Here is a 15,978-nt window from a genome sequence, read left to right on the forward strand (position 1 = left end):
TAACGCCCCCAAAAAATGTCCTTTTCATTATAGGAGACTGGAATGCAAAAATAAGAAGTCAAGAAATACCTGGAGTAACAGACAAATTTGGCCTTGGAGTACAGAATGAAGCAGGGCAAAGGCTAATAGAGTTTTGCCAAGAGAACACACTATTCATGGTAAACACCCTCTTCCAACAACACAAGAAAAGACTCTACATATGTACATCACAAGATGGTCAACATTGAAATCAGATTGTTTATATTCTTTGCAGCCAAAGACGGAGAAGCTCTATACAGTCAGCAAAAACAAGACCAGGAGCTGACTATGACTCATATCATGAACTCCTTCTTGCCAAATTCAGACTTAAATTGAAGAAAGTAGGGAAAATGCCTAAAACATTCAGCTATAACCTAAATCAAATCCCTTATCATTGTATAGTGGAAGTGAGAAATAGATTTAAGGGACTAGATCTGATACAGTGCCTGAAGAACTATGGACAGAAATTCCTGACATTGTACAGGAGGCAGTGTTCAAGACCATTCCTAAGAAAAAAAAATGCAAAAAGGCAAAATGGTTGTCTGAGGAGGCCTTACAAACAACTATGAAAAGAAAAAAAGCAAAAAGCAAAGGAGAAAAAGAAAGATATACCCATCTGAATGCAGAGTTCCAAAGAATAGCAAGGAGAGATATGAAAACCTTCCTTAGTGATCTGTGCAAAGAAATAGAGGAAAACAATAGAATGGGAGACTAGAGATGTCTTCAAGAAAATTAGAGATACCAAGGGAACATTTCATGCATAGATGGGCTCAATAAAGGACAGAAATGGTATGGACCTAACAGAAGCAAAAGATATTAAGAAGAGGTGGCAAGAATACACAGAAGAACTATACAATAAAGATCTTCATGACCCAGATAATCACGATGGTGTGATCACTCACCTAGAGCCAGACATCCTGGAATGTGAAGTCAAGTGAGCCTTAGGAAGCATCACTATGAACAAAGCTAGTAGAGGTGATGGAATTCCAGTTGACCTATTTCAAATCTTAAAAGATGATGCTGTGAAAGTGCTGCATTCAATATACCAGCAAATTTGGAAAACTCAGCAGTGGCCGCAGGACTGGACAAGTTCGGTTTTCATTCCAATCTCAAAGAAAGGCAATGCCAAAGAATGTTCAAGCTACCGCACAATTGCACTCATCTCACACGCTAGTAGAGTAATGCTCAAAATTCTCCAAGCTAGACTTCAACAGTACATTAACTGTGAACTTCCAGATGTTCAAGCTGATTTTAGAAAAGGCAGAGGAACCAGAGATCAAATTGCCAACATCTGTTGGATCATCAAAAAGGCAAAAGAGTTCTAGTAAAAAATCTAATTCTGCTTTATTAACTATGCCAAATCCTTTGACTGTGTGGATTACAACCAACTGTGGAAAATTCTTCAAGAGATGGGAATACTTAAGGAAACAATACCATTCACCATTGCAACAAAAAGAATAAAATACTTAGGAGTATACCTACCTAAAGAAACAAAAGACCTATACACAGAAAACTATAAAACATTGATGAAAGAAATCAAAGAGGACAGAAACAGATGGAGAAACATACCGTGTTCATGGATTGGAAGAATCAATATTGTCAAAATGGCTATTCTACCCAAAGCAATCTATAGATTCAATGCAATCCCTATCAAGCTACCAACGGTATTTTTCACAGAACTAGAACAAATAATTTCACAATTTGTATGGAAATACAAAAAACCTCGAATAGCCAAAGTAATCTTGAGAAAGAAGAATGGAACTGGAGGAATCAACGTGCCTGACTTCAGACTCTACTACAAAGCCACAGTCTTCAAGACAGTATGGTACTGGCACAAAGACAGAAATATAGATCAATGGAACAGAATAGAAAGCCCAGAGATAAATCCACGAACCTATGGACAACTTATCTTTGACAAAGGAGGCAAGGATATACAATGGAAAAAAGACAATCTCTTTAACAAGTGGTGCTGGGAAAACTGGTCAACCACTTGTAAAAGAATGAAACTAGAACACTTTCTAACACCATACACAAAAATAAACTCAAAATGGATTAAAAATCTAAATGTAAGACCAGAAACTATAAAACTCCTAGAGGAGAACATAGGCAAAACACTCTCCAACATAAATCACAGCAAGATCTTCTATGACCCACCTCCCAGAATATTGGAAATAAAAGCAAAAATAAACAAATGGGACCTAATGAAAATTAAAAGCTTTTGCACTACAAAGGAAACTATAAGTAAGGTGAAAAGACAGCCCTCAGATTGGGAGAAAATAATAGCAAATGAGGAAACAGACAAAGGATTAATCTCAAAAATATACAAGCAACTCCTGAAGCTCAATTCCAGAAAAATAAATGACCCAATCAAAAAATGGGCCAAAGAACTAAACAGACATTTTTCCAAAGAAGATATACAGATGGCTAACAAACACATGAAAAGATGCTCCACATCACTCATTATCAGAGAAATGCAAATCAAAACCACAGTGAGGTACCATTACACGCCAGTCAGGATGGCTGCTATCCAAAAGTCTACAAGCAATAAATGCTGGAGAGGGTGTGGAGAAAAGGGAACCCTCTTACACTGTTGGTGGGAATGCAAACTAGTACAGCCACTATGGAAAACAGTGTGGAGATTTCTTAAAAAACTGGAAATAGAACTACCATATGACCCAGCAATACCACTTCTGGGCATACACACTGAGGAAACCAGATATGAAAAAGACACGTGCACCCCAATGTTCATCGCAGCACTGTTTATAATAGCCAGGACATGGAAGCAACCTAGATGCCCATCAGCAGATGAATGGATAAGGAAGCTGTGGTACATATACACCATGGAATATTATTCAGCCATTAAAAAGAATTCATTTGAATCAGTTCTAATGAGATGGATGAAACTGGAGCCCATTATACAGAGTGAAGTAAGCCAGAAAGATAAAGAACATTACAGTATACTAACACATATATACGTAATTTAGAAAGATGGTAACGATGGCCCTATATGCAGGGCAGAAGAAGAGACGCAGAAGTACAGAACAGACTTTTGAACTCTGTGGGAGAAGGTGAGGGTCGGATGTTTCGAAAGAACAGCATGTATATTATCTGTGGTGAAACAGACCACCAGCCCAGTTGGGAAGCATGAGTCAAGTGTTCGGGCCTGGTGGGCTGGGAAGACCCAGAAGAATCGGGTTGAGAGGGAGGTGGGATGGGGGACCAGGATGGGGAATTCGTGTAACTCTATGGCTGATTCATATCAATGTATGACAAAACCCACTGAAAAATAAAAAATTTAAAAAAAAAAAAAAGAGAGAGATGGGAATACCAGATCACCTGACCTGCCTGTTGAGAATTCTGTATGCAGGTCAAGAAGCATCAGTTAGAACTGGACATGGAAAAACAGATGGGTTCCAGATCAGGAAAGGAGTATGTCAAGGCTGTATATTGTCACCCTGCTTATTTAAATTCTATGCAGAGTACATCACGAGAAATGCTGGGCTGGATGAAGCACAAGCTGGAATTAAGATTGCAGGGAGAAATATCAAGAACAACAGATATGCAGATGACACTACCCTTATGGCAGAAAGTAAAGAAGAACTAAAGAACCTCTTGAGGAAAGTGAAAAAGGAGAGTGAAAAAGCTGGCTTAAAAGTCAACATTCAGAAAACTACAATCACAGCATCTGATCCCATCACTTCATGGCGAATAGATGGGGAAACAAAGGAAACAGCGACAGACTTTATTTTTGGGGGGGTGGCTCCAAAATCACTGCAGATGGTGACTACAGCCATGAAATTAAAAGATATTTGCTCCTTGAAAGAAAAGCTATGACAACCTAGACAGCATATTCAAAATTAATGACATTACTTTGCTATCAAAGGTCCATCTAGTCAAAGCTATGTTTTTTCCAGTAGTCATGTATGGATGTGAGAGTTGAACTATAAAGAAAGATGAGCACTGAAGAATTGATGCTTTTGAACTGTGTAGTTGGAGAAGACTATTGAGAGTTCCTTGGACTGCAAGGAGATCCAACCAGTCCATCCTAAAGAAAATCAGTCCTGAATATTCACTGGAAGGACTGATGCTAAAGTTGAAACTCTGATACTTTGGCCACTGATGTGAAGAACTGACTCTTTTGAAAAGACCCTGATGCTGGGAAAGAATGAAGGGGGGAGGAGAATGGGATGACAGAGGATGAGATGGTTGGATGACATCACTGACTCAATGGACATGAGTTTGAGTAAACTCTGGGAGTTAGTGATGGACAGGGAGGTCTGGTGTGCTGCAGTCCATGGGGTCACAAAGACTCAGACACGACTGAGCAACTGAACTGAACTGAACTGTACTGAGCATCAGCTGGGTGTCCTACAACTCAACTCAATTCTTACAATATCTACCAAGAGATAGCAACAGATTCCACAGGTTAAAGGTGCGTTTCCACAAAACTGCCCTCTACTTCAGTGCCAATCACAAGTCTAGGTTGATACTGACTAACCTGCAACAGATTGGAGTTTCCCATGACTCCTCCCTTCGTAATAGTCTGTTTGTGGTTTAGAAAAGAATTTCCAGACATGAGGTAGAATGAGAGCAGAATAAAGTTTGTTAGAGTGGGAGATGCTATTAGAACATTGGGACATCTCCAGGGAGAGCTGGAGCCTTTCACAAACTAGCAGCCAGTTTTTATAGTCTCAAGAGAGAGAAATTTCCTACTGGAATGGTGGCATTAGGTGGTTGGTTAGGATGCTGTAGGATGGATAATAGGGTGGGTATTTTACCTAATATGGGGTGAGTGAACTGACTGGTTTAAACCCAGAGGCTCATGGCAACAGTTGCTATGGGGCTTGGTCAGTTCCAGAGATATTTATCCTGTGACATTGGTATACAGTCCCAAATCCTTAGATTCAATTAATTTGGTAGAACAACTCACAGAACTCAGAAACATCTTACTTACTCTCAGTCAGTCAGTTTAGTCACTCAGTCGTGTTCGACTCTTTGAAACTCAATGGACTGCAGCACGCCAGGCTTCTCTGTCCATCACCAACTCCCAGGGCTTGCTCACACTCCTGGCCATCAAATCCGTGATGCCGCCCAACCGTCTCATCCTCTGTCATCTCGTTCCCTTCCTGCCTTCAATCTTTCCCAGCATCAGGGTCTTTTCAAATGAGTCAGTTCTTCACATCAGGTGGCCATAGTATTGGAGCTTCAGCTTCAGCATCAGTCCTTCCAATGAATATTCAGGACTGATTTCCTTAAGATTTACCAGTTGGATCTTCTGGCAGTCCAAGGGACTCTCAAGAGTCTTCTCCAACACCACAGTTCAAAAACATTGATTCTTTGACACTCGACTTTCTTCATGGTCCAACTCTCACATCCATACATGACTACTGGAAAAACCATAGCTTTGACTAACTAGATGGAGAATTGCCAGCAATGTAATGTCTCTGCTTTTTAATATGCTATCTAGGTTTGTCGTGGCTTTTCTTGCAAGGAGCAAGCATCTTTTAATTTCATGGCTGCATTCACCATCTGCAGTGATTTTGGAGCCCAAGAAAATAAAGTCTGTCACGGTTCCCATTGTTCCCCCATCTATTTGCCATGAACTGATGGGACTGGATGCTGTTTTACTGGCTTATTATGGACTTCCCATGTGGTACAGTGGTAAAGAATACCCTTGCCAATGCAAGAGATGCAGGAGACACAGGTTCAATCCCTGGAGGGGGGGGGGAGATCCCCTGGAGTAGGAAATGGTAACCCACTCCAGTATTCTCGCCTGGGAAATCCCATGGACAGGGAAGTTTATTGTAAAATAATGTAACTCAGGAGCAGCTACATGGATAAGATGCATAGGATGAGATATAGGAAATGACGTGAAGCTTCTGTATTCTCTGTAGGTGCACCACATTCCCCAAACCTCCACATGTTTAACAACTGCTAAGCTCTCTGAACCTGAACCTCTTAGATTTTTATGGAGGATTCATTATATTTGTGTGAGTTATTAAATCATAGGCCATTCCATTAGTGGTTGATCAAACTTCCAATGCCTCCTTTCTCTAGGAATGTCAAGGAGGGTGGGACTGGAAATTCCAGTGTTTTATTCTTTTGTTGATTCCCCTGGCAACCAGCCCCCATCCTTAGGTGAGCTCTATAAGTCACCTGAGGAACTGTAAACTCAGTTTTGGAAATGAGCTTGTTAAGAATAACAATACACCCATGTCATCTTTATGGCTCTAAAGCTGTTTCAGGAACTGAGGACAATAGACCAAATAGTATGACTAAAGTTGCTTGGACTGCTCTTATTGCCCAGGAAATTCCAAGCGTTTTAAGAGCTATGCATCAGGGGCTGTGAAAGAAGACCAAATATATATGAGAAATATATTTTAGTCACTTGAATGACAAAATGTACATTTCTTATAAATCACAATAACAGAGACTGAATTGGAGCATGACCCTGTGAGGCTCCAGGGTACAAATTTACGTCCCTCTTTCTTGTTTGTAGGAAATAGCTTCATTCAGCTTCCATGACCTTCCCTGAGTTCCAAAGGGCAGGTTCAGTTCAGTTGCTCAGTCGTGTCTGACTCTTTGCAACCCCTTGAACTGCAGCATGCCAGGTTTCCCTGTCCATCACTAATTCATCAGAAGGCAGACAGAAAGGGCAGGTTCAAACAGCTGCTAATCAGAGAATGGAGGAAACACAGAAACAAAGGAAGAACAACCAAGTGGAGTCATTAAACCGGGATTCTGGTTCTTCCTCAAGGAATATACATAACAATATCTTTTAGTTCTTTTGCAAGAATTAAGGTTCCCACCCAGGTGCCTGCTCAGTCACTCAATGGAATCTAACTCTTTGCCACCCCATGGACCATAGCCTACCAGGCTCCTCTGTCCCCATCCGGGTGGAGGATGGTAACTTCTGGCTTAGCACAAGATTCCTGGAGCTCCACTCTGTTGCCTGACCACCAGCCAATCAGAAGAAAGTCAAACACCCTGCAGCCCTTACCCCAAATCTTGCCTATAAAAACTCCCTGAAAACCCTCAGGGAGTTTGGGGTTTTTGAGTATGAGCCATCCATTCTCCTTGCTTGGTCCAAACTCCTACATCTGTGTTTGACACTGTGTGTCAGGTATAGGGTCTTGCACGTAACAATTTAATGATCAATTTTAAGTTATTTAGATTAAAAGAGCTTAAAATAAAATTTCCTTCATGTCATTTGCCACTGTTGGGGCTCAGGGTGGACTACCCCCAAATTTGTCACAATGGCATATTGATTATTTCAAATTACATTTACTTATGAAATGGCCAACACAAGAGTAACACTCTGACCCCCCTCTGTTGTCTCCCTGTATGTAAGCAGGAAAAATAACCCTCATGCAAAAAGTGTACTCCCTGTGTCACAATAACGACAAACACCCTTATGACCAGTGATAAGGAATTTGGACTGAGAAGCCTACTTAAACAAACCTTGTTATTTCTTTAATTTAATACCTCAAGCCTGAACTCATTTTAGATTCTTCTCTGATTAAACAACTGTTAGCAAAGAGAACTTGGCTTCACTCATTCACTATGCTGCAAAGTCAATGTAGTGACACCAAGTTGTGGGATCTGAGAGAACAGCATCGAAACATGTATATTATCAAGTGTGAACAGATCGCCAGTCCAGGTTGGATGCGTGAGACAAGTGCTCAGGGCTGGTGCACTGGGATGACCCAGAGGGATGGGATGGGGAGGGAGGTGGGAGGGGGTTCAGGATGGGCAACACATGTAAATCCATGGCTGATTCATGTCAATGTATGGCAAAAACCACTACAATATTGTAATGTAATTAGCCTCCAACTAATAAAAATAAATTAAATAAATAAATTACACATGGTACTTAGATTTGGTGGCTAAAAAAAATAAATAAATAAATAAAAGAAAGTACAGAATTTACTGCTGGCAAGAAGCAAGGGGAAAGGGCAGCTCACAGTCTTTAGACCAAAACTCCTGGGTGGTTGTCAGAGAAGGGTTTTTTAAGGCAACCTCAGGCATGGGGTTTGTAGGGTATGCGATCAACTCATGGACTTTTTTCTGATTGGTTGTTGTTGGAGAGGCAACAGGTTCATGTTTCAAGTATCTTAATTATCATCCTTCTGGTTTCAACTGGTCTGGGGTCTCCTTGTTTGTGCTCAGCATGTAGTCACCATCCTCCACCTGGTGGGAGTAGGGGAAGTGTGTCTTAGTTACTGAAGAACAACTCAAAGGTATGCATCAGATTGCTATGTATATCCCTTGGGGAGGAACTGGGTCTCTGTTTTATCTCATCTTCCCTAGTAGCTCAGTCCCTAAAGAATCTGCCTGCAAGGCAGGAGACCTAGGTTTGATTCCTGGGTCAAGAAGATCCCCTGGAGAAGGAAATGATAACCCACTCCAGTATTCTTGCTTGGAGAATCCCACGGACAGAGGAGCCTGGCAGGCTAGAGTCCACAGGGTCTCAAAAGTCGGACATGACTTAGCAACTAAACCACCACCTTTCTGTCTTAACTACTTTGGTTTCTGCATTCACTCACTTTCCTAATTAGTAACTCCTTGAGTCTTCTCTTTGGAATTAGAGAAGGCCTAGGAGACTAAAGGTTTTATCTACAAACAAAAGGTGAGAGGAATGGAAGGGCTTGGTTTCATACCCAAAACCCAAGTTTCTTTGTCCTGTCAATTCTTCACAAATTTATTCTCTGTTCAGAAATTATAAAAACTGCCTGCTTGGGCCACTTCTCTTTGAGACCTCTGTGCACATGATTTAAAATTTATTTTTCTGCTATTAATTTGGCTTGTGTCCATTTTCTTATTGGTTCATCTACAAGAACTCAAGAGAGACTGAGGGTTTTGGGGAAATTCCCCCCTTCTTGATACCACTTACATCACAGCAATAAATTTTGAAAGGTTTATATTTACTTATAGATCATGGGTTAAATACCCGTAAAAATTCTATGTGCATAGGTATATAGTAATAAATGATGACCACATATTAAAAATTCATGATAATTAAATGCTTTCTTAAAATACATCATTGAACAAAGAGCAAATAGTTTAGTACTGTGAAAACCAGAGAATTTGATAATCCCTGGTTTCCTAAATTTCATACTAACTTGACACCATATTCAACTTATATTCAAAGGCCTGTAAAAGTTGGCACCAAACTAACTTTCAAGTTTATTTTCCTTAATAAATCTTCAATTTCAATTAAGTTTATTCTCTAATCATTTATTTACTCATTTATTCAACAAATGTACATTAAAATCTTTCTCTACCTCAAGTACCGTGATAGGTACTTAGAATACAATATATGACAAATATCTAGCCCTCAAAGACTTTAAGTTCTAGAGGGATAAAGAGGCATAGAATCACATAATTATAAAACAATGTGGAAGTGCAACCAGTGAGAAATGTGCAGGGTATTAGAAAAGTACAGAAGATGTGAAACATGACGTGGTCTATGGATAAAGAAGTGCTTTAAGAAGGGTTTTTGGAGGAAACAACCTTTGATTAGGGCTTCATAGGTGGTACTAGTGGTAAAGAGCACACCTACCAATGTAGGAGACATAAGATATGTGGGTTTGATCCCTGGGTGGGGAAGATTCCCCTGGAGAAGGCATGGCTACCCATGCCAGTATTCTTGCCTAAAGAATATCATGGAGAGAGAAGCCTGGAGGGCTAGAGTTCATGGGGATCACAAAGAGTTGGATATAACTGAGTGACTGAGCACGCACACATGTACTGCTGTTTGCAGGAGGATTCTTAACCTCTGGACCACCAGGAAAATCCTAAACAAAGCAATTTTTATTTTATATTCACATTAGTGGACACTGAATGAATGAATGACCTTTGATAGACTTATAAGGAAATTTAATGATTAAAAGCTTGAAAACAAGGAAATTCATTAGGAAAATAATGCTGTAATTTACAAATGAGATTATGAAGGCTGAAACTTTTGCAATATTATCATGGGTGTAGAGGAGATGGCTTCAAGAAAGATTTGATAAGATATTGTCAAGACATATGAATAATTGAATTTGGGCAGGACCCTCCAATGCTGACTACAAAGCAGACTGGATAATGTGTGAAACCTACTACTATAAATATCAAGAAAGGCTAAATAAAATATAAGAAGAAAATCTATTATAAGAGAATACTATGAATGACTTTATGCCAATAAATTATATGAAATAGATTACTTCTTAAAAATAACTTTCTAAAGCTGATTCAATATAAAATGAAAAAGTGAATAGAATTATAATAAATAAAGAACCTGGGGACTTCACTGGAGGTCCTGTGGTGAAGACTCTGCACTTCTACTGCAGGGAGCGTGAGTTCAGTCCCTGTTTGGGGAGCTAAGATCCCACATGGCGCGAATCACGGCGGAAAAAAAAAGAAGAACCAGAATCTGTAATTTAAATCTAAGGAAGCCATGCACACACACAAACATAGACACACACACAAGTCTCAGATATTTTCATAGGAAAGATCTGAAACCTGTATTACATATTTTCCCCTTTTTGTGATATAATTCATATATCACAAAATCTAGCCTTTAAAAATATAGAACTCTTTATTAGTATACTCACAGAATTGTGCAACCGTTGCCTATATTTAATTCCAAAATAGTTCATTATCCTGAAAGAAACCTGATATCTATTAGCAGTCAATCCCCATACTTTCCGACACTCAACTCTCATCAACCACTAATATGTTTTTAGTCTCCATGTATTTACCTACTCTGGACATTTCTCATGAATGGAATCAAACAATATGTAGCTTTTTGTGACTGACTTCTTTCACTTAACAAAATGTTTTCAAGGTTTATCCATGTTGTAGCATTCATCAGTATTCCTGTTTCTTTTAATGGTTGAAAAATGTTCCATTGTTTGAATATATCATTTTTCTTCCCTTGCAATAATAACTTGAGGAATGCAAAGATCAATACCCAAAACTCATTTGCGTTCCTGTGTACCCTAAGGAAGGAGAAACAATTTTCCCTCTGCCTATCTAGTTTTTTGGCTGAGGCCTTCCTGCAATATGACAGATTAATAGGAGAAAAACAAACAGAAGTTAAATAATATGCATACTTTCAGTATACATGGGAGAGACCCAGGGAAACTGAGTAATTCTCCAACATGTCCTAAGCTACCACTGTAAGTACCATCTCCAGCTAAAGACAAAAGATATTGTGGGGGAAGGGAGGCCAGTTAAGGGAAGTTATCAAGAAAAGCACAGTAAACAAGGGTAAGGCAGTTATGCAGATTTAAGTCATTGCCTTCTCTATTAATAAGAGTTTCTGGAGTTTTAATCATCCTGGTACAGAGAGAGACACACACAGTAACAGATGGAGATTTCCACTATAAGTGTAAATAAATGTCTCTTACAAAAAGGTAACCTTTACTCCATTTTCAGAACTTCTCCTGTGACTATTTCATAAAACAATCAGCTTGAAATAATCTTTATACCAAAGAGGTAGGTATTGAGGTGGTATATTCTGATCCCCATCTGTACCAAGAATAAACAACAAAAATTTAAATTTTTTTACGCTCTCATTTATAATGGCAACCAAAAAATACAATGCCTGGGAATAAAACTAGTAAAATTTTGCAAAATATTTTTGCATAAGCATGAATATATGTGAAAATTATAAAATAAACTTAATTACATGGAGTGTATATTATAGTCATGGAAAGAAGACAAAATAGCATACATGACAATAATCCCTTAATTGACTTATAAATTTAATGTAGTTCCCCTCAAAATTCTAAAAAGGATGTTTTGTCATGAAAATTGACATATAGATCTGAAAATTTATATAGCTATATAAGATATCAAGAATAAGAAATATAATTTTGAAAACCAAAGGAGATGCATGCTTTACAATATATCAATATTATAAAGATTTGTTAAGAAATGTGTCATTATAAGGATAGACATTTCCCGGTGGACACACTATGAGGGCATTCATATATAATGATCTGATATGTAAAAGGAAGGGCTACTACAATTAAGTACAAAAAAAATGGGCTTTCAAATAAGGGGTATTCATATCAATGTATGACAAAACCCACTGAAATGTGAAGTAATTAGCCTCCAACTAATAAAAAATAAATAAATAAGGGGTATTGCTACAACTAGTTATGCTTAAAATATTTATAGACTTCCCTGGTAGATCAGTGGTAAAGAATCCACTTGCCAATCCAGGAGATGAGGTTCAATTCCCAGCTTGGATAGATCCCCTGGAGAATAAAATGACAACACTCCTTATTCTTGCCTGGGAAATCCCATGGACAGAAGACCCGGGGTGTTAAGGTCCGTGGATAGCAAAAGAGTTGGACATGACTTGATGAGCAAACAACAACGAAGAATATATTTATATTTATTCCATATTTTAAACTACAAACATAAATCTCAAATTGAATGCAGATTTAAATATGAAAAAATTTCCACCAAACTTTTGCAAAGAAAAAATGAGAAAATATTTGTGATTTGTGGGTAAAATAGATTTTGTATATAAAACACACACAAAAAATGCTTAAATCTTACAAAAAAGAGTAACATTTTAACATTATTAAAATTAGGCACTTCTGTACAAAAAAGGCACAAGCAAAATTAGAAAAGCACCTCTCATATTGGAAGAACTCTTTGCAATCCATCATTCTGACAAAGAGTTCTGTTTAGAATAATAAAAATACACATGTATCACAAAAGAATAAGAAAAATATAAAAATTCAAAATGAAAGACCAAAGAATGTACACAGTCATTTATAAAAGAACCAACCTTGATGGCTAATGCATATATAAAAATTAGGAAAATGCACATTAAAATAAATGAAACAGCATTTCACATACATTAGATTAAAATAGAAGTAAAATCCAACAATATCAGGTGTCTGTGGAGTTGTGAAACAATGCGACTCTTACGCTGCTGGTAAGTACATAAATTAGTACAACTACTCTAGAGAAGAAGTAAAATAGATAGTAATGAGAAAAAAGAGTAATGATAAAGATAGACATACCAAGTAATTGTACTCCAAGTTATTCCTTAGAAAAGCTCCTATACATGTACGCATGGAGACATTTTTTGAAGAATAAAAATTATAGCACTGGTAGTAAAAGGAATAAAGGAAAACAAGTTTCAGTCAAGAAGATGAATCATGGTATGCTTCTACAAAGGATTATGATAAAGTAATAAAAATGATTCAAAGCACATGGATCAATATCACAATTATAAGGCTGAACAAAAACATCAAATTGTAGATGTATATGTGCAGGATAATTCTACTCATTAAGGTTTAAATCATATATGTATTCAGAATACGTATGAATATACGTTTATGTATACATCACTCTGTTACGGAAGTACAAAAACATTCTTGGAAATCATGAATACTAAGTTCAAAACATTGGTCACGTCTAGAGAGGGAGGGAGAAAAATGGTGCTTTGGAGGTATGTACCTATATACATGTTTCCAAGGATTTGTTTACTTAAAGCAAGGACCTAAAATAAATACAGCGAAATTTTCAGTCATGACAAAGCTTGTTGATAGACATATGAGTGGCTTTTATGTTATACTTAAAGCTTTTCTGTGTATCTAAAGTATTTCACAACATTATTTTTTGAGGGGAAGGCAATTCAAGGATATTGTCAGGTTCTATCTAGGATGTTTGGATGGTGTGTTTGTGACATTAGGCAAGATACAGAATAAACAAAGTAGAGTATGTTTTGGAGTTAAGATGATGAATTTTGTTTTGCTTGTTTTTGATTTGAGAAAACTTGGAAAATCTAGGAAAAGAACTTCAGCAAATGTTTAATAAACATGGTCGTATAAAATGTCAGTGCAGCAACAGGGTTAGAGATAGAGACTTGATGTTCAGAACCTGTATGGTTTTGATGAAACCACTTGCTTTCATCAGAGTCTTGGGGAGAATGTGAAGAAGTGAGACAGTCAGTGTTTTGAGGGCAAAGCCACAAATTAATTTTTTAAGGAATAGATAAAGGAAATAGATCCACAAAGAAGCAGGGGAATACTGTCAGTTATTGGGAGAACCCAGATACAGTTGTTTCCCAGACATTAGTGAAGCATGGTGTGTTAAGAACAAGGAAATGTTCTACTGTCAATTAACAGAGATAACCAAGCTGATAGCAACTTAGAACTTGTATGGAGCAGAACAGACATCCTAAAAATTAGGTAATACCATTCTTTCTATTTTAAAGATGAGGAAACTGATGACAAGAATAATATACCTAACCTAATACCGATCGATATGAAGCACAGAGCCAAAACTCAAACTCAGGTTTGAAGGCCTCCAGAGACTAACCTTTGATAAGACCCATGTCTTTTTAATCTCTGTATATTTAATGTCTGAATATAGTTACTGTTCAATATGTTGAATGGATGCCTAAGTAAATGGGGACATATAAATTGATAGAGTTTCATTTTTCTCTGGTGGTGTATATTGAGCACTTGTTGGGAAGAAAAGGTTTACATGTAACAATTATCTTCTTTGCTTGTATGACAGGTGAAATGGCATCCATTAGTGTTTTGTGCAAATCATGTTTTTCAAACAATTTCTGAAAGGTATGTATTACTCTGTCCTGGTTGTTTACAACATTTTCAGAATTACAATTACCTAATGTTTTCAGTATTACTAAACAATGTGAAATATTTGTATTAAATACATTAAAATAACTTACATTCATCCATCTTTAAGTCTTTTCTGTCACTTTATTTCACATTCTGGAAAGCTCTTGAGTTCATTAACTATCATCATCTGAGAACAAACTACCATTATTTCTTGCCTACACTACTTTTATAGCCATCCATTTTCCTACATCAGCCACTGTTTCTTTTAATTTCTTCCTCCATAATTCAACAGAATGATATTACTGCCTGGAATGTTCCTCCACCCCCCCCACCCACATCCAGTTGTCTTCTATCCATTTTCCTATTTGAGGCCAAATGTTGCTCCCACGAGATAGCCCTCTTGATTCATCAGATCTACTCTATGCTTTCATAGCATCCAGTACTTCTCTTTTTCATTTTGAGATAACTGTTGATCCATACATAGTTGTAAGAAATAATAAGAGAGTTTCTGGGTACCTTTTACTCAGTTTCTCCGAATATTAACATTTCTCAAAACAATGAGCAAATAGTTCGTTCAAATAACTCGAACAAACTTTTTGGCCAACTCAACATATCTTCTGTGAAATGCATACCATTTAAGCTATGTTCAGCAATGTTAAGTAGTTTAAATGGAGTCATGGTGGCCAATGTGAACTTCTGTATTTGTGGTTTTGAAGTGTCTAGTATAGAAACGCAAGAGTCTTAGAGTGTTTTAAATCAAGCAGTGTTACTTTACATAAGGAATTTGTTTGGCAACATCCACAAAAATCTTTTATTCAATCATTAAAAAAATATTTTACTGTGTATCTGGTAATTTCTAAGCACTGAAGATGCAGTAGCAATAAATAAGAGTTGAAACAAACCCCTGCCCTCTGGAACTTCCATTCTAGTCTATGGAGCTAAATAATCTTCAAAAAGTAAATGATACTTCATATTAAAAATAATACTTTATATTAGTTAAATGGTAAATTAATAGCATTTTTTATATATTGGATAGAATTTATTAAAATTAATTTTGCCTGCTTCTTTTTAATGTGGTTATTAGAAAATCTAAAATTGTATAAATTGTTCACATATATTTCTACTACTGAGTACTAGAACCCATCATAGAGGCTGGTATATGATTTTAAGGCTTTTTCTTTTACTTTGAGGTGGAGAAGTACTGGAAAGTGTTGATCAAAGTTTAAATTACCTACTTTTCACTTAAAAGATTACCCAGTCTACTCTGTTTTGAATGGATTATAAGGGGGAGAATGGAAGCAGAAGGACCAAATTTGAGCGGAAAGTATTGATCAAAGTTTAAATTATCTAATTTCCACTT

The sequence above is a fragment of the Muntiacus reevesi genome, chromosome X, assembly GCF_963930625.1.
Source record: "Muntiacus reevesi chromosome X, mMunRee1.1, whole genome shotgun sequence".
NCBI classification, from domain to species: Eukaryota; Metazoa; Chordata; class Mammalia; order Artiodactyla; family Cervidae; genus Muntiacus; species Muntiacus reevesi.